The sequence below is a fragment of the Anomaloglossus baeobatrachus genome, chromosome 3 (assembly GCF_048569485.1).
Source record: "Anomaloglossus baeobatrachus isolate aAnoBae1 chromosome 3, aAnoBae1.hap1, whole genome shotgun sequence".
Classification (NCBI taxonomy): Eukaryota; Metazoa; Chordata; class Amphibia; order Anura; family Aromobatidae; genus Anomaloglossus; species Anomaloglossus baeobatrachus.
Window position 1 is genome coordinate 525,406,907 of NC_134355.1, and position 19,062 is coordinate 525,425,968.

The 19,062-nt window shown below is 52.6% G+C and overlaps 1 long non-coding RNA gene across 1 annotated transcript in view; it reads left to right on the plus strand.

Moving 5' to 3' along the window:
- Positions 1-15,377: 15,377 nt before the first annotated feature.
- Positions 15,378-19,062, plus strand: part of LOC142295493 (uncharacterized) — a 57,049-nt gene continuing 53,364 nt past the window's right edge. Inside the window, exons 1-2 of the long non-coding RNA XR_012751472.1 lie at positions 15,378-15,500; positions 15,631-15,716. This is a non-coding gene — a long non-coding RNA (uncharacterized LOC142295493). The remainder of the gene's footprint in view (positions 15,501-15,630; positions 15,717-19,062) is intronic.

Below are 19,062 nucleotides of genomic sequence, written 5' to 3' on the forward strand. Positions count from 1 at the left end.
AGAGTAATGGCCAGGCTTGCTGCACCTGTAACAAATAGGAGCCCCATAAAGTGAGTCATTGGTCCTTCTCCGCTGCATCCAGGGGACATCCTCTGGGGTGTCGGCGAGCTGGATCCCTCCTGGGGGCTTGACTCTCGACGGCAGCTGGAGTGCGGCGAGGATCTTGGCTAGGTCCCCATCCATGCGGCGGACCTGGGCAGCTAGCTCCTCCATCATCCCGACGGGAGCTGCAGGGGCCGGTAGAGCCAGGGGTGGAGGTGCCACCGTGATAGGAGCGGTCTCAGACGGCCATGAAGCCGCCTCAGGAGCGTCTGGCATTGGGGCCTGCAGGGCCTTGATGGCTCGTTCTTTCAATACTGCAAAGTCCAAATTGGGGTGTTCGAGTGCCCACAGCCGCAGCTGCTTGCAGTCCCCCGCAGACCCCAGCCCTTGCAGGAATTGTTCCACTAGCATCTTATTGCTATCCGCATCATTAATAGTGTCCACCCGCTTCAGCGTATGGAGGGCTGTTTGCAGACCCAAGGCATAGTCTCTTATATTGTCCGCTGGCCGCTGTCGACACTGATAAAACTGCATCCGCAGCTCCGCTTCCGTGCGGGTCTCAAAAGCGATTTGTAGCTTCTCAAAAATGGTAGTCACTGAGGCCCGGTCCGCGTCGGTCCAGGTCTCCATCTCCTGCTCAGCCACGCCGGTTAGCTGCCCTAGCACCACCGCTGCCCGTTGCCTATCAGTCAAGAGATATAAATCGAGGACCGGGCTAATCTTTTTCCGGAACACCTGCAGAGCATCAGGCTTCCCATCGTATTGCGGTAGCCAGGTAGCACCGGGCACATGGGCAGGGAGAACAGCATCACCTGGGTGACCGCTGGGCCCGCGGCCTCCCCTGCTCCTGCGTCCGGAGCATGGGCTATACCGTTTCCATCTACGGGTGCGGCGGTGGCTGTGACCGCCACTCCTCTGACAGCTCCGTCGGGCGCAGACATCTTCTTCCCGTCCCCCCTTGGTTCTCTGTAGCACTTCCACTTGTTGGGGGCGGGGCTTCGCTTTCGCGCCTTCCCTGCTCGGAGAAGACACTCAAGAGGGAGATTTTCGCGCCAAAGATGGCGGCGCTTCAAAATTTTCGGCCAGACGCCGCCAGGGGAGATCACAAGGTGCACTTCTACTGGTAAGTAGATGGGTTAAATCCTGTTCGTGACGCCAAGTTTTGTCGCGGACGGGGAGGACGCCGCCGCTGCGCTCGCTAACGCTCGAGTCCAGCACTGCTGCTGCTCGGTGGCTCGAGCGGCGCTCCTCGCCCGTGAGTGAAAAGGGGGTGGTTTGTTTGGGGATTTAGTCCGTGACGCCACCCACGGGTTGTGGTGAATATGGGCACCACCGCTGCTGGTGACGGGGATCCTGGGAGCGATGGTAGGGAGCAGCTGGGATGTTGTTTTGCCCCTTCGTGGGTAGGGGTTGGTGGTCCCGGGGCCCGGTGGTGTAACGGGGAGGCAGGGTCGGTGAGGTGCAGGGTTGCAGGGACAGCACGGCGCGGTGCCGGATGGCACGGAGGTACTCACTCAGCAAGAGATGCACAAAGTCCTCGGTAAACCAAACGGCTGGATGGACGGGTCCCGCAGCCGGCTGCAGTGTCTTTTCCCGGACAGGTGATGGCGGTTGTCTTCCCCTGCACCTTTGTGTACTGTTTTGACTACGATGGGTCCCCAACGGTAGTCCACTCCCCGGTGTATGGATGCCGGAGGAGCCCGTTTGCCCGCAGGCGCTGGCCCTTGGGTCTCTATCCTTAGGCGGTAGCTGTATACCCTCACGGTGCGGACGGTTGCCTTCTAATGGGTCTTTGGCTGTTAGGAAACCCCTGGGGTTGCTGTCACACTCGGATTTGACTGTTGACGGCGACTCCAAGCCTAGTCGGGGTCCGATGGCCCTGCCTGTGTGTGCTGGCTTCACTTCGCTCCCCGGTCGGTACCGGCGGGCCACCGCCCGACCCCGGTCCTACGGTTCCGTGTTGATTCACCACTCCTGCAGATGGCCACCACCGTCTGCCAACCTTGTTGTCAGTGCCTGGGCGACAAACCCAGACACTCTCCACTTCACTCTTCTCACTTCAACCTCCTGGACTCAACTCCTAAACTCTTCTGACTGCCTTTTCCCGCCTTCAGGCCTGTGAACTCCTCGGTGGGCGGGGCCAACCGCTTGGCTCCGCCCCGCCTGGTGTGGACATCAGACCCTGGAGGGAGGCAACAAGGGTTTTGTGTTTGGCTAATGTTACTGTCTAGTGGGGATGGGGGTGTGTGTGTGTTACCTGTGACAACCTGGCTAGCCCAGGGCGCCACATATATATATATATATATATATATATATATATATATATATAAATAGAAGCACAAAACAGTAAGTTCAGCAGTTTCTGACTTCTCTTTATAAGTAAAGCTATGTTCACACCGTGCTTCACCCTTGAATCAGATGACATTAGAACTGAAAAGAGAAATGATATTCTAAAGTATAATATCCACACATTGTCCCACCTTATCAACCTTAGAATAAATGTATCACACACATTGTAAAATATAACAGGTCAGAGGTGTACCTAGGCTTTCTGGCACCCAGGACAAGAATTCAGTTAGGCGCCCCCACTCCTCCCCCGTCAAGCAGTTTGAGTAGTCGTCTTGTGACCGCTCAATCATGTGTGATTTGTGCCGAGAAGCTCTTCATAATTCTCTCAATATCCAGTGAAAAACACAGACACAGGAAAAAAGCTGTCACATGACTGAAAGGGTATGTGCGCACGTTGCATTCTCTGCAGTGCAGAAAAGAACGCACCCTCTGGCAGACTGGACACTGTGTTTGTAAAAAAAAATGTATCCACAACGCATGCATTTTGGGTGCTTTTTCCATGCATTTTACATGCGTTCTGGATGCATTTTTGACAGTGCGTTCCCCCGGCAATTCAGCTCTGCTACATGCCGGCTGACAGCACACACAGACAGAATCGCGCGATGAGAATGAACTCGGGTGAACTTCTTCCGACTTCATTGTCATACCGCGGCTCTGTCTGTGTGTGGCGTCCTGATTAGCGGTCACCCGTGAGTGACTGACCGCTAATCCCCTGAGTGATTGAAGTGAGCAGCGCGATTAGCGCTGCCGTCACTCAGGTTACCCGCGGCCAGCTGGAGTCCTCCACCCGAGACTGCAACTCACCTGTGACTTCATCGCTGATCGTGTAATGGGATCAACCATTCAGACTGCATCATCAATGTAGAAATGGATTTGAACATTGCTTCAGCACTTGCCCACAAGGGGGCAGTGTCAGACTGTGCAATCACAGACACAGAGGTGGGAAATCCCCTACAGCTTGTGTGTTCTAACCAGGAAGAAAAAGAGCGGGAGAACTGTACAGACCCGGAGCTCAGCCAGCACAGAGCTACGTGTGGTCTCCCTGAACAGAGGGCTCTTTTGCAACCGGATTCTTGGAAGAATCACCCTGTGAAAGTGGTTTCTGCCATCCCCGGTTTGCAAGACTTTGTTTTCACCGAGGATCTAACCGGACTGCAGAGCATCGCGCCCGGAGTGCATATCCAGGGGCTGTGACAACTTGACTGCAGAGCATCGCACCCTGAGTGCAAGTGCAAGGGCCGTTACCGACACAAGGGAGCCATCCGTGCAACCGTGACCTCCCTTCTTCTGCTCGGTGTGCCCCGGGACTAAGAGACTGACTAGAATCCGTTACCAGCGGGAGAAGATCAAAGGAGAAGACCGAGGAGCTGCATCCCTTCAGCGCTGCACCGGGACACATCATCGTGAGACTCCAGGCCTGCGACGTGGGAGCGGCATCTTCTTCTGGGATAGACTGGTACGTGATTGTAGGGAAAGTTGCCGCCATTTCTTTGTGCTTTTCTCTTTTCTTTTTTTTTCCTTGCTGCGTACCCGGAAGGAGTGAAGATCCGGGGACTCCACCATACACATGTGCGCAGATAGTTCGGTTGACTGTGTTATAAATATGTTTCATAGTAAAGAAATGTTACTACCGGTAAAATCTGAGTATGGGGATTTTGTTGGAATAGAGCATACACACACACCCGCGGCCCTACCACCGGTCGCTTCATGTGGTGTAGTCGGCAGGATGTGTGACCAACAAAATCATCCCCCGGTAGTAACTTATAACCGGACAGCTCCCCCGACGTCTATTGTCAATCAGGTGAGAAAGTTTAACGGACGGAACTATCCTGTAACTGAATGGACTGAACAACTTAAGATAGTGGGGGAAATGTATAACACTGATCCTAAGACCTTAGCAGAAATGGCCATGCTAACATTAGAGGGGGAAGCGTGGATGACAGTCAGGCTGGAGACGGTTAGGGGCCGGCGTATGTTGGATGACTTGGTGCGGGTGCTGGAGAACACCAATGGGCCGACCACATATGTGGGAACATTGCGCTATATGTTCTTCCGGCGTACTCAGCTCGAGTCGGAGGACATTCCTCAATATGCCAATGCCCTTCAAGTGCTGCTAGAACAAGCCTGTAGAAAAGAAGAACAGATAGCTAGTACGGGTGCCCGTGACCTGGTGTTGAGAGATCAGTTTGTGACCGGATTGAGAGACCCGTACCTTAACCGCTCATTGCAAGATCTACTCCGGATAAATCCGGCCTTTATGTTCGCTGAGGTCAAACAAGAAGCTATAGAACATTCAAGGGGACCTGTCGTGGAGACACAGACATATACCGCGGCTTGCAGGTCCATATCTGGTATCGGGACTCTGAACAGCGACACGGAAGAACTGAAGCAGATGGTGGCAGAGTTGCAGAAACAGGTGTTACAGCTCACCCTAGACTAACAGGCGGGCCGGCAAGCGAGACAACAACCCAGCCGGCCAATGGGAAGATGCTGGGCATGCGGCGACCCCCGCCATAGAGCAAACCGTTGCCCCCAGAACTTTCAAGTTCATCCACGGTCCGATCTACCAGAACCAGCAAGTCATGTCTCACAACAGTGGCCGCCTTTAAACTAGATGCCCCTGCCAAAGAGGCTCACTCGGCAGGGGAGGCCAAAGAGAGGGGTGTGGGAAAACAGAGCCAGCCACGGAACAAACTTGCATCAAATAGCCCCACCCTGGAAGTATTACTGGAAGGGATCGCCGTAAAAGGGTTAATGGATACTGGGTCTCAGGTATCCACCATCTCCGAGCAGTTTTACGAAGAATGTCTAAAGCCGTGGGTTGCCTATGACCCTGATACCGCCATCAAGATCAAAGCAGCCAATAATCTACCCATTCCGGTGACGGGAGTTGCCTGGATGAACACCGAAATCTGTGGCCAAGATCTCGGGAAGAGAGGGATAATTGTGGTCAGGGAAGGCTTTGGATCAGAAACGCCCATGATTATTGGGATGAACATCTTGAAAGACCTGAATCTGGTGTTGCTTACCAAGAGGGGGCCCAAGTACTGGCAAGAAGTGACCGCACATAGGGCCACCCGCCGTGCCTTTCAGCAAGTGGTCCGGACCTGCAACCTCCAGCGAATGACAGAAGAACAACTGCCACTGGCCATGATCACCGTACCCCGCCATACTAGGATCACCTTACCGGCTGGGAAAGAGACAGTTATCTCACTACCCCTTAGCACCACGAGACAGCTTGAAGGCGTGGAGGTGCTGCTTGAGCCGCGCAGCCCGAAGGAAGGGAAGCTGAATCTACTAGTCGCTCGAACTCTAACCGTAGTGAGAAAGGGAAGAATTCCTGTCAGGCTGGGCAACACGGCTAACGTGAGCGTTGACCTAGAAGCCGGGACACAGCTCGCCCGAGTCTACGCTCTAACCGAAGAGGTGAACCCTATGAGCCCCCTCCAGTTTGTACCGTCTACAGAGGGAGATTGGACAGTGACGGTCTCTGCCATGGCCGCTGTCGCGGGTGACACCAACGCAGGGCGAGAACTACGAGAGAAGTGTCAGTTGGACGTATCCCAATACTCCAAACGGGAGGTGTCCCAGGTGGAAGAGCTACTTCAAGAGCATCAGGCGTCCTTTGCCCGGCATGACACCGACTTTGGGTGCACCACCAGTATCAAGCACGAAATCCCCACAGGTGACGCTGCTCCGATCCGTGAAAGGTACCGCCAAATACATCCCCAGCAATACCAAGAAGTGAAAAATCTCCTGAATTCCATGCTACACGCTGGAGTGGTACGAGAAAGCCAGAGCCCCTGGCCTGCACCGGTGGTGATAGTCAAGAAGAAGGACGGGTCCCTGAGGTTCTGTGTGGACTACCGCCGTTTGAATGCTTGCACCATCCGGGACTCGTACCCTTTGCCAAGGATCGAAGAATCCCTGACAGCCCTGAAGAAAGCCAAATACTTCTCTTCATTGGATCTGGCCAGCGGATATTGGCAGGTACCCATGCACGAGAAAGATAGAGAGAAGACTGCTTTCATCCTACCCATGGGCCTGTACGAGTTCGACCGGATGCCCTTTGGTCTGAACAACGCGCCGGGGACTTTCCAGCGGCTGATGGAGCGCTGCTTGGGAGACTTCAACTTTGACTTCACCCTCATCTACCTGGACGACATTGTAGTCTATTCGGCCACATTTGAAGAACACCTGCAGCAGCTGGGCCGTGTGTTCAGTAGGTTGAGAGAACATGGCCTGAAGTTGAAACTCAGCAAGTGCCGTCTTCTGCAGCCCGAGATCAATTACCTGGGCCACCGGATCTCAGCCAAAGGTGTTCAGCCGTCTTCAGAGAAGATAGCCGCCGTACGGGATTGGCCGCAGCCCACAAACGTCAAGGAGGTCAGGGCTTTCCTGGGGTTGGCCGGCTACTACCGCCGGTTCGTCAAAAACTTCGCCCGGCTTGCTGCACCCTTGCATGACCTGCTTCGAGGGACCACCAACAACCCCAGAGGACGATCCATCAGCTGGGGACCCAGCCAGGAAGAGTCCTTCCAAGCCCTAAAGGGTGCCTTAACGTCTTCCCCCATCCTGGCATATGCGGACTACAACCTGCCCTTCCAACTACACACCGATGCCAGTCTACAGGGTCTAGGGGCAGTACTTTCACAGGTACAAGAAGGCAAGGAACGGGTCATAGCCTATGCCAGTCGGTCCCTACATGAGGGCGAGAAGAATCCCACCAATTATAGCTCGTTCCGGCTGGAGCTGTTGGCCCTAACGTGGGCTATGGCGGAGAAATTTGCATGGTACCTCACGGGGACCGAAGTACTAGTCCTGACCGATAACAACCCGTTGGCCCACTTAGAAAATGCGAAGCTCGGAGTCATGGAGCAGCGTTGGATGGCTCGGCTCTCCAAGTTCAATTACAAGATCAAATATAGGGCTGGAGCTTAGAATCAAAATGCGGACAGCCTGTCTAGAGTGTCATACCCCTTACTCCACCGAGACCGGGATGAAGAATTAGAAGGGGACGAGACGCCTGACTTTGCAAAGCTCGCCCAACAGATGATGGATTACCGCCAGTTCGTTGTGGGCGAAGCTGGAACTCCAGTGGGGGTCGCCTTGCCACCCCAGGAGTGGTGCAGGCTCCAGGACCAGAACCCTGAATGGGCTCTACTCAAACAATGGGTGAAGCGGCAGCAGAAGCCTCCCGCCGATATACGGGCACAACTGTCTACCGGGACCTTGACCCTGCTCAGTCAGTGGGACCGGCTGATTCTGAGAGAAGGAGTGCTATACCGGAAGGTTCTCTTGTCGCACATGCTGGAGGAATGCACACAAGTTGTGGTGCCTGATCAATTGTCCCGTGAGATGGTGGCCAAAGCCCACAAAAGGAATGGACACTTCGGAATAGACAAGACCTTTCGGTGGATTCAACAGTCCATCTATTGTCCGGGGCTCCGCAAGCTGGTTGAAGACGTCTGCCAAACCTGTCGCACCTGTGAACTACACAAGTCCCCTGAGCAGCGTGCACCTGTCCAGACAATTAAAACATCCAGGCCCCTTGAGCTGTTGATGGTGGACTATCTGCTGATTGGGACGGCGAGCAGTGGCTATCAGTACTGCCTAGTCATGGTGGATCACTTCACAAAATTCGCTGTCGCTGTTGCTACCAAAGACCAGACGGCTGAATCGGCTGCACGGGCCATCTGTCGACAGTTCATCCACGTCTATGGGTGTCCAGAGAGGTTGCACTCCGACCAGGGAGCTTGTTTCGAAGGCCGAGTCATCGAAGAGCTGCATCGGATGTATGGGATCCAGAAGTCAAGGACCACTCCTTACCACCCACAAGGGAACGGTGCATGTGAACGCTTCAACCGGACTCTACTCCAGCTGATCCGCACCTTGGCCGATGATAAGAAAGACCAATGGCCCCAATTCCTTCCCGATCTAGTATGGGCCTACAACACCCAGGTCCACTCCGTGACTGGTTACACCCCACACACCCTTCTCTTTGGCCGCCCCGGAAAAGGGGTCCATGACCTGAACCTATTCCGCCCTGGAGATGATGTCTGCCATAACTACCCCTCCTGGCTAAATGCTCACCCACAGAAGATGGAGACTGTACACCGGCTGGTGAGTCAACAAATCCGGGGCCAGATACATGCTGACCCACTCCCCGTGCAAGAGCACCCCTTGAAGTTGGGACAGCTAATCCTGCTCCGTATCAAGAAGCCACAAGGGAAACTTTGAGCCAAGTGGGAGACTGAGGTCTACCGGATAATCGAACGCCCCTACCCCAACGGGCATGTATACCGAGTGCGGGGTGAAGACAGTCGCAGCATCCGCACTGTGCACCGAAATATGTTGCGTCCCTGCCGATCCCAGCCTGACTCCCCTACCACAGTACCCGGAGGGGGTGACGTTGCCGACACGACTGACGTCACGGACGTTTCCCAGCATAGTGATCACGTCGACTCTGAGACCGGTGACCCACCTACACAACCCAGTTCTTCCCCCGGAGTGCTGACTGAAGTGGGACGTAAAGACAGTGACGGGGAGGGGAACAACTGACCCTTGAGACGCACTGACCGCACCACTGCTGGGATCCCGCCCGGGCAGTCTTACAGGGACCAGTATATATGGCCCACTTCTCAACCAACCCCTGTGACATCTGCAGTCATCACTGCCTGGGAACCGACGGTAGTTGACAGGGACTGCCAACCTTTAAGTGGGGGGGGGTATGTAATGGGATCAACCATTCAGACTGCATCATCAATGTAGAAATGGATTTTAACATTGCTTCAGCACTTGCCCACAAGGGGGCAGTGACTGTGCAATCACAGACACAGAGGTGGGAAATCCCTACAGCTTGTGTGTTCTAACCAGGAGGAAAAAAAGCGGGAGGACTGTACAGACCCGGAGCTCAGCCAGCACAGAGCTACGTGTGGTCTCCCTGAACAGAGGGCTCTTTTGCAACCGGATTCTTGGAAGAATCACCCTGTGAAAGTGGTTTCTGCCATCCCCGGTTTGCAGGACTTTGTTTTCACCGAGGATCTAACCGGACTGCAGAGCATCGCGCCCGGAGTGCATATCCAGGGGCTGTGACAACTTGACTGCAGAGCATCGCACCCTGAGTGCAAGTGCAGGGGCCGTTACCGACAGAAGGGAGCCATCCGTGCAACCGTGACCTCCCTTCTTCTGCTCGGTGTGCCCCGGGACTAAGAGACTGACTAGAATCCGTTACCAGCGGGAGAAGATCAAAGGAGAAGACCGAGGAGCTGCATCCCTTCAGCGCTGCACCGGGACCCATCATCGTGAGACTCCAGGCCTGTGACGTGGCAGCGGCATCTTCTTCTGGGATAGACTGGTACGTGATTGTAGGGAAAGTTAGGGAAAGTTGCCGCCATTTCTTTGTGTTTTTCTCTTTTCTTTTTTTTTTCTTGCTGCGTACCTGGAAGGAGTGAAGATCCGGGGACTCCACCATACACATGTGCGCAGATAGTTCGGTTGACTGTGTTATAAATATGTTTCATAGTAAAGAAATGTTACTACCGGTAAAATCTGAGTATGGGGATTTTGTTGGAATAGAGCATACACACACACCTGCGGCCCTACCACCGGTCACTTCAATCGCGCGGCTCACTTCAGTTGCTGCGTGGAGCTGACAGAGGGAGGTCTGGTCTGTGACCGCTCTTGTCAGCTTCATGTAGCAGAGCTGAGAGCATCGTGGGACCTCGTGTGGATTACGTCGGACCTGGAGGGGTATTTGAGGATTTTAATAAAGTGGTGAAAGAGGGTGGGGTTTTTTTGTCTTTTATTCCAAATAAAGGATTTTTTGGATGTGTGTTTGTTTTCTTTAACTTACAGGTTAATCATGGAAGATATCTCGGGGAGACACCTGCCATGATTAACCTAGGAGTTAGTAGCAGCTATGGGTTGCTGCCATTAACTCCTTATTACCTCGATTGCCACTGCACCAGGGCAATTCGGGATGAGCCGGGTAGAGTCCCGAGACTATGGCATCTAAAGGATGCGGCAATTCCGGGTGGCTGCTGGCTGATATTGTTAGGCTGGGTAGCTCCCCATAACGTGGAGCTCCCCATCCTGAGCATACCAGCCTTCAACCGTGTGGTTTTACCCTGGCTGGTATCCAAATTGTGGGGGAACGCACGTTGTTTTTTTTTTAATTATTTATTTATTTATTTATTTTACTGCACGATATAGACCCGCCCACCTGCGGCTGTGATTGGTTGCAGTGAGACAGCTGTCACTCAGCGTGGGGGCATGTCTGACTGCAACCAATCATATGCGCCGGTGGGCAGGGAAAGCAGGGAATACCAGATTGAATAATGAGCGGCCGGCATTTTCAAAAGAGGAAAAGCCGCCGGAGCAGTGTGACAGCCGTGCAGCGCCGCGCTGGTGATTGGGGATCGGTGAGTATGAGAGAAGGGGAGAGACTGACCGACGGAAAGAGAGAGGGACAGACAGAGCGAGAGAGAGACAGACAGAGCGACCAACTGACAGAGAAAGAGACCGACCGACAGACAGAGGGAGATTCACCGACATCCACAGACACAGATTGACCGACATTGACAGAGAGAGACTGAAAAGACCTGCGTTTTGCTTGTCAAAAAAGCATGCGGAACGCAACAAAAATGCAGTCCAAGTGCATTTTGGTTGTGTTTTGACCCACATCATTGATTTCAATGGGTGGAGAACGCAGCTACAACGCACAAAAGAAGTGACATGCTGCTTTTTTTTCCGCATCGATTTTGGGCATCCAAAACGCTGCATTTAGAAACGCATCGTGTGCATTGAATTTTCGGCTTTCTCATAGACTTTGCTGGGGAAGCTGAACGCATGCAATTTGGCACTGAAAACACTGCATTTCAAAACGCAGCGTTTCCGCGGAATAGCCAAAGTATTACAATTGTATGTGAGTGGAGTGTCCATATGATGACTGCTGGAAACAGTAAACAGCATACCTCCCAACCGTCCCGGATACAGCGGGACAGTCCCTCGTCTGAGCCTTTGATCCCGGGTCCCGCCCGTGAGGCTGTTTATCCCGGCTCCACCCACCCACTGTAGCCCCGCCTCGCTGTTTCTCCCTTCTACTATTCATTACAGAGCCGAGCGCGCACCTACTCCTGTGACTGCTGCTGAGGTATGAATCACCCCCTGCAGCAGAGCGACCCCCCTGCAGCAGAGCGACCCCCCTGCAGCAGAGCGACCCCCCCCTGCAGCAGAGCCCCCCCCCCTGCACCAGAGCCGACCCCCCCCAGTCCCGGAGCCTGCGTTTGTCTGCAGCTGTTCTCTCTGATTCCCCGTGTGCGGCTTCTCACTGCTGCAGACACGCGGGGAGTCAGGAAGCTGAGGAGACCGTGCAATCAGCACTTCTCTCTCCTGCAGATAGCACTGGCCAGTAATAACCTATGCAGAGTGACATCTGCAGGCTTCTATTACCGATCAGTGGTCTCCTGCCTGTGGAGCAGAGCTGCTGGGTCCTAGCTTCCCAACAGCTTCAGCTCTGCTTTATCCTGGCTCCTCTACCAGTTAAAGGGAACATGTCAGCAGAAATTTCACAATAAAAGTAATAGATTCCCCTCTCCAGCTCCTGGGCTGCTTCTAGAAAGGTTCCTGTTGTTATTGTGCCCCCTTTGAGACCTACAAAAATACTTTATGAAGTCTTACCTTTTTGTATGCAAATGTGTTTTTATGGTCACGGGGGCGGGCTGTCTGGCGTCCGTTATCCCCCTCCTGCCGCTTTACGCAGTCCCCCATTGCTCATTTACATACACAAGGACACCTTCCTCATGTAACTGTCCTCCCGAAGTTTTGCGCATGTGAACGCTTTTTCAGGTGATTGCGCAGGCACGAGATTATGGGCGGCGCTGTGATTGTCATCAGCAGCGTTAACCAAGTACCCGCCCATAATCTCGTGCCCGCACTTTTCCCTCTGACTCCACCGTTATGCGCAAGTGCTGGCCATATGAACCATGTTACCTATTACTGCTTGCACGAGATTATGGGCGGGTACTTGGATGACTTTGCTGATGACAATCACAGCGCCGCCCATAATCTCGCGCCCATGGTAATAGGTAACGTGGTTCATATGGCCAGTGCTTGCGCATAACGGTGGAGGCAGAGTGAGAAGCGCGGGCACGAGATTATGGGCGGGTACTTGGATGACGCTGCTGATGACAATCACAGCGTCGCCCATAATCTCGCGCCCATGGTAATAGGTAACGTGGTTCATATGGCCAGTGCTTGCGCATAACGGTGGAGGCAGAGTGAGAAGCGCGGGCACAAGATTATGGGCAGGTACTTGGATGACGCTGCTGATGACAATCACAGCGCCGCCCATAATCTCGCGCCCATGGTAATAGGTAACGTGGTTCATATGGCCAGTGCTTGCGCATAACGGTGGAGGCAGAGTGAGAAGCGCGGGCACGAGATTATGGGCGGGTACTTGGATGACGCTGCTGATGACAATCACAGCGCCGCCCATAATCTCGCGCCCACGGTAATAGGTAACATGGTTCATATGGACAGTGCTTGCGCATAACAGTGGAGGCAGAGTGAGAAGCGTGGGTACAAGATTATGGGTGGGTACTTGGATAACGCTGCTGATGACAATCACAGCGCCGCCCATAATCTCGCGCCTGCGCAATCACCTCAAAAGCGTTCACACTTTGCACAGTGCTCACTCCCGCGAGAGTGGCACTGGGCATGCACAAAACTTCAGGAGGACAGTTACATGAGGAAGGCGTCCTCATGTATGGAAATGAGCAATGGGGGACGGCGTACAGCGGCAGGAGGGGGAATAACGGACGCCAGGCAGCCCGCCCCCGTGACCATAAAAACAGATTTGCATACAAAAAGGTAAGACTTCATAAAGTATTATTTTAGGTCTCAAAGGGGGCACAATAGCAACAGGAACCTTTCCAGAATTCATCCCAGGAGCTGCAGAGGGGAATCTTTTATTTTTTTTGCTAAATTTCTGGTGACAGTTTCCCTTTAAAGGGAACCTATCAGGTGCAATCTGCACTCAGAGCCAGGAGCAGTTCTGGGTGTATATTGCTAATCCCTCCCTAACTGTCCCTGTATACACTAGCATAGATAAAGGCATCTATAGAAAAAGTATTTTTAAAGAGCTTATATCTTATGCTAATTAGCGCGGGGACTAGTCCCAAGGGCGTTACTTCACTTGGCTAGTCGGCTCATATAGCGTGTTAGTACTCACACAGGGGCGTAATAACATGCTAACATGCTATGCGAGCCGACTAGCCAAGTGAAGTAACGCCCTTGTGACTAGTCCCCGCGCTCATTAGCATAAGATATAAGATCTTTAAAAATATTTGTTCTTGATCTCTTTATCTATGCTAGTGTATACAGGGACGGTTAGGCAGGGATTAGCAATATACACCCAGAACTGCTCCTGGCTCTGAGTGCATATTGCACCTGACAGGTTCACTTTAAAGGGAACCTGTCACCAGAATTGGGGCCTATAAGCTGCGGCCACCACCAGCGGGATCTTATGTACACATTCTAACATGCTGCATACCTCCCAACCGTCCCGGATACAGCGGGACTTTCACGCTTTACGTTGTTTGTCCCGTTGCCACGGGCGGGACGGCCGGCTCCCGGGCTCCGCCCACCCACTCTCTCTCCGCCTCCCTGCTTTTCCCTCCTACCATCCTAGTAGACGTGGCATAGAGAGGAGCGCTGCCTGTGCTGCTGCTGGTACAGTAAACTAATCTCCCCAGCGCTGATTTCCCTCCCTCCCCCCTCACCCCCGGCCGGAGCCTGTCTGTGCGGTCGGCCGGCCGCCTGTCTGTGCGGGCGCCCCCCGCCGCCTGTCTGTGCGGGCGCCCCCCTGCCGCCTGTCTGTGCGGGCGCCCCCCTGCCGCCTGTCTGTGCGGGCGCCCCCCTGCCGCCTGTCTGTGCGGGCGCCCCCCTGCCGCCTGTCTGTGCGGGCGCCCCCCGCCGCCTGTCTGTGCGGGCAGCCCGCCGCCTGTCTGTGCGGGCGGCCCGCCGCCTCATTGTGCGGGCGGCCGGCCGCCTCTCTCTGCGGGCGGCTGGCCGCCTCTCTGTGCGGGCGGCCCGCCGCCTGTCTGTGAAGGCGGCCGGCCGCCTGTCTGTGAAGGCGACCGGCCGCCTCACTGTGGCTGCCTGCGTGTCCGTGCTGGAGGCCCGCCGGCTGCCTGCGTGTCCGTGCTGGAGGCCCGCCGGCTGCCTGCGTGTCCGTGCTGGAGGCCCGCCGGCTGCCTGCGTGTCCGTGCTGGAGGCCCGCCGGCTGCCTGCGTGTCCGTGCTGGAGGCCCGCCGGCTGCCTGCGTGTCCGTGCTGGAGGCCCGCCGGCTGCCTGCGTGTCCGTGCTGGAGGCCCGCCGGCTGCCTGCGTGTCCGTGCTGGAGGCCCGCCGGCTGCCTGCGTGTTTGTGCTGAATGGGTGTGGATGGGGAGTGGATATGGGCGTGACTGTGAAATGGGTGTGGTTAGGGGGCGTGACCTAAAAATTTGCCGCGGCGCGCTACGCGCGCCGCAAACTTTGTCCCTCTTTTCCTTCTTTAAAAGTTGGGAGGTATGGTAAACAGAGCTAAATCCTGACACTAAGTAAATTACACGCCATTAGGATTGGGCATTCTACTGTGTTTTATTTTTCCATTAAAGGGCTTGTTCAGGTTTGAGATGAAAGCCTGCAGTTACTTTAGATCTGTAGCTTAGCTACCAGGGGGGCAGAGGGGGCAGTTGCCCTGGTCTCTGTGCTCAGAGGGGCCCACCTGTAGCTTCTGCTACTCTTAACTCTGGAATAGAGCAGCTGCAGGGTAAAGTAGTTCGCAAATCTGGCATTTGCTGGAGAGGCAGGGTGTTGTGAGGGCACAGAGATCAGGCTGCAGTGAGAGCAGGAGAAAATGAAAGCAAAGCGCTGATAGGTAAGACAGCACCAATCAAAATGCAGATTGCTCTCACACAGGAATCTGAAAGGTGAAGGAAGTCTGCGCTGAGCAGGAGGACGCTCTGCACCCCCAGTCAGTATTTATGGATCAGTATGATGTGCTGCTGTCTCTGAAGACTGTGAGGACAGCAGCTCTGCACAGACCCTGCTGGCTGTGCTTTTGGTGAGTGGAGAGCAGGAGACTCAGGACAGCACTTCTCTGGGGAGGTGATTGTATCATGTGAGGACTGGAGAGCTTCTGTTCTGTTCCTTATTTCATATCTGTGATAGAATCTTCCTCCCTCCCTGTGTAGTGCAAAAGGCTTCAGGGTCCTGAAAGTCAGAAATAGTGTGATCCCTGACCTGTGTCTGGAGTCGGACCTGATGATGGGGAGTCCAGGTATGTGCAGGTCTGTGACACTTCCCCACCTCTATGCGCTGCCTCTCTGCCCTATCACGTTGCCCTGTAACTTCGGCCCTTCACTTTTCCTCTTCACTCTGCCTCATCACTCTACTCCATCACTCTGCCCCATCACTCTGCCCTGTCACTCTACTTACTCTTTGCCCTGTTGCTCTGGCCTGCCTCTCTGCCATGTCACACAGTTCCTCCACTCTGCCTCACCACTCTTCCCCACCACTCTTTCCTGTGAGCTCCCCCAGCTCATGGACTGTGCAATATCTGTATACTGAAACCAGCTGCATGGTGCTCCTTTCCTGACACTTTATCAAACTGTGGCCACAGGACAATGCCAACAGTCAGGGCCGGCGTCAGCACCCAGCGCACCTGGGCAACTGCCAAGGCCCTGGACCGCCGAGGGTGCCCACTCGCGTATGACACAATGGCATACCGCCAATGGCGGCAGGCCACACGGATCAGCCCCCCCCCTCGAGCCTCCCCCTCCCGCGGAGGATTGCACTTTCAATTGTATCGGCGTGCTGCCTCTCTTATCATTCTCCTGCAGTTTCTGTCTCCACTTTGCCTCTGCCAGCTCAGTACTGCGGAGTGCAATGACATCATTACTGTGCGCTCTTGTGTGCTGAGCTGTCAGAGTGGTAGAACAGTGGACGCACTGGGGATACCGGAGCAGTGGGGGAACGAGGAGCAGTGAGTATGTATTAATCATGGTGGCCAGACGACTATGGGGCTGCATTAAAGGGAACCAATCGCCAGGATTTTCGTATATAACCTAAAGCCAGTGCTATACTGGCACTATCAGGCTGATTCTATACACACCTGTAGTGGTCAGTTCGGATGTTTAGGTTTTGAACTCCAAAAAAGTAAAGTTTATAAAATTAGCTGCTTGCTGAGTGGCAGTTGCAATGAAGCAGATAATATATTCATAGTTATCCCCTCCCTCTGTTACAATTAGCATAAGTATTATACAAACTATTCACTTTGTTGCAGGACCTGTGTGAGGTCACGGTCCCCTGAGGAAGCAGTAACACGCGAAATATGTGTAGGGGCTTTCCTTCCCCACACCTAACCTGGCCTTGGAAAAAACTTGATAAGCTCTGGATATGATTGTATTGCCCTTATAATGTGATGTACCATGACATTGGATTTTTTTTCCCCCCAGTTTGTTCCCTATTTGACTATTATTTACATCCCTGTTGGGAGGCACTGTGGGGTTACCATCTGGGTGAATGTCCTTTGTACTTTGTAAGATATATTCACTTGCTGGCAATAACATACCTGAGCTCTATATGGCTGAATTATCTGGGTGGATGTGTGGAGCACTTTCACCCACATCTGTCGTTTGTGCTGTTTATTTATTATATGTATTACATGTATTTTCTATCTCCTTGCACCTCTTTTGATATTTAATAAAAACATATTCTTTCTATACCTTGATACCGGTGCTTTTTTCCTGTCGATTCTGATTTGGAGATGTGATGTTATGTGGGCAAATATAAAGACTTTTTTGTTCTCTGTTTGCATGCTTAGTGTAGTTGTTGCCCTGAAACAATGCAATGAGGTCCTTTGATGCCTTTAATTTGTTTATAAACAATTCACTTTGTTGCAGGACCTGTGTGAGGTCATACCCATGTGACCTGGTATCCAGCTTTGGTGGCTGAGGCCCAGCCCCTTCTGGTCACATGGGTATGACCTCACACAGGTTCTGCAGGAGACAAAGTGAATCTTTTGTATAATACTGCATGCTGTTGGACTGGGGGACCGACCAACAGAAATTGAATTGCGGCTCATGGACGGCCTCACCACATCTTTTATTTTGGTGAATGACCTAGGAGATGAACTATCCAGCCACTCTGTAAGCGCCATCACTTGCAACAAAGCCATGCAGCACCTTGATGCGGATCCTTCTGCTACCTCTTCTGAGGATAACCCACATTCCCAGCCTCCATAACCCTTCTCTGAGCTGAGTACAGTGAGTATGCGTGACCAGACTTTGGCCATTTACTATGCCGCCAGCTAATCACATTAAGGCCAGTAGCCAACATAGTGGCTGATAAAAGCTGAAAAACATGCGGGCCGAGGACTCAAGCATGGTGCCTGCATAGCAGGATACTTGATCGAGTATCAAGCATCTCAAGCACCCCAATGGTTGTTTAAGTACCGAGCAGCATCGAGCATTCTCGCCCATCACTACTTACCTTCACGGTGTTGTAGGTACATTAATTCAGCTTGTGGGTCCATCCTTTAATTTGGCCAAGGACCATACATTGTCTAAAACCAACCATGCACACACATTTAGATTTTTTTCTCATTTCTCAGCTTTGTGCAGCACATATGTGTACACAGGCACATCTGCCGGAAAACAAATCTGCCGTCAGCCATGAAAACACAGCCATACATCCACATCTTAATCAGTTTTACTGCAGATCCAAGAAATGAGGCAGATATAGGTAACATACTCTAACATTATACAATATTTATTCGGGACATAAAACCTTCACCATATTGTATCGAGCTATCTGTCACATAGAGCAGGCTGCTTGTGTCTTTAATAAGATGAGCTACATATTGCACTGTTGTTTTATTCAGCAAGCACTTAACTATTCTAGATAAAAAACAGCCCACCTTTCCTTTTCGAGCTATGTGATGTGGAGAATAACCATGTGATGGTTTGTGCTGTTCTACTGTTGTATAAGAAAAAAGAATGTGTATTCATTAAATTGCTTCAATGTACTAATAATAACTCAAACCAGATACTAACATACGGTCATTATAAAAAAAAAACCATCCATGTTTCTAGAGCAACATGGTGATGTTAGAAAAATGTAGAAAATTTGCTGCATTAATAACCCAGAGAAAGATATAATTAGGGTCCCATTCATCAGAGCTTTTATGCCAGTGTAAAAGCTTTGAAAAGCATCAAATTGTTAATGCAACATGAGGCTGCGTTAAAATTTTGCGACTTATGGCATTCTCACACCATTTTCTCCTAGCTCTTACAAAGTGGGTGAAGATTTGAAGGAAACCCATGCTCATCAAATTGATGAACAGTGGCATTCCTTAACCCCTTCAGCCCCCAGGCACTTTCCGTTTTTGCGTTTTTTGTTTTTTGCTCCCCTTCTTCCGAGAGGTGTAACTTTTTTATTTTTCCATCAATCTTGCCATATGAGGGCTTGTTTTTTGCAGGATGAGTTGTACATTTAAATGTAACCATAAGTTTTACCATATAGTGTACTGGAAAACGGCAAAAAAATTCCAAGTGCGGAAAAATTGCAAAAAAAGTGTGATCGTACAATAGTTTTTGGGATATTTATTCACTGTGTTCACTATA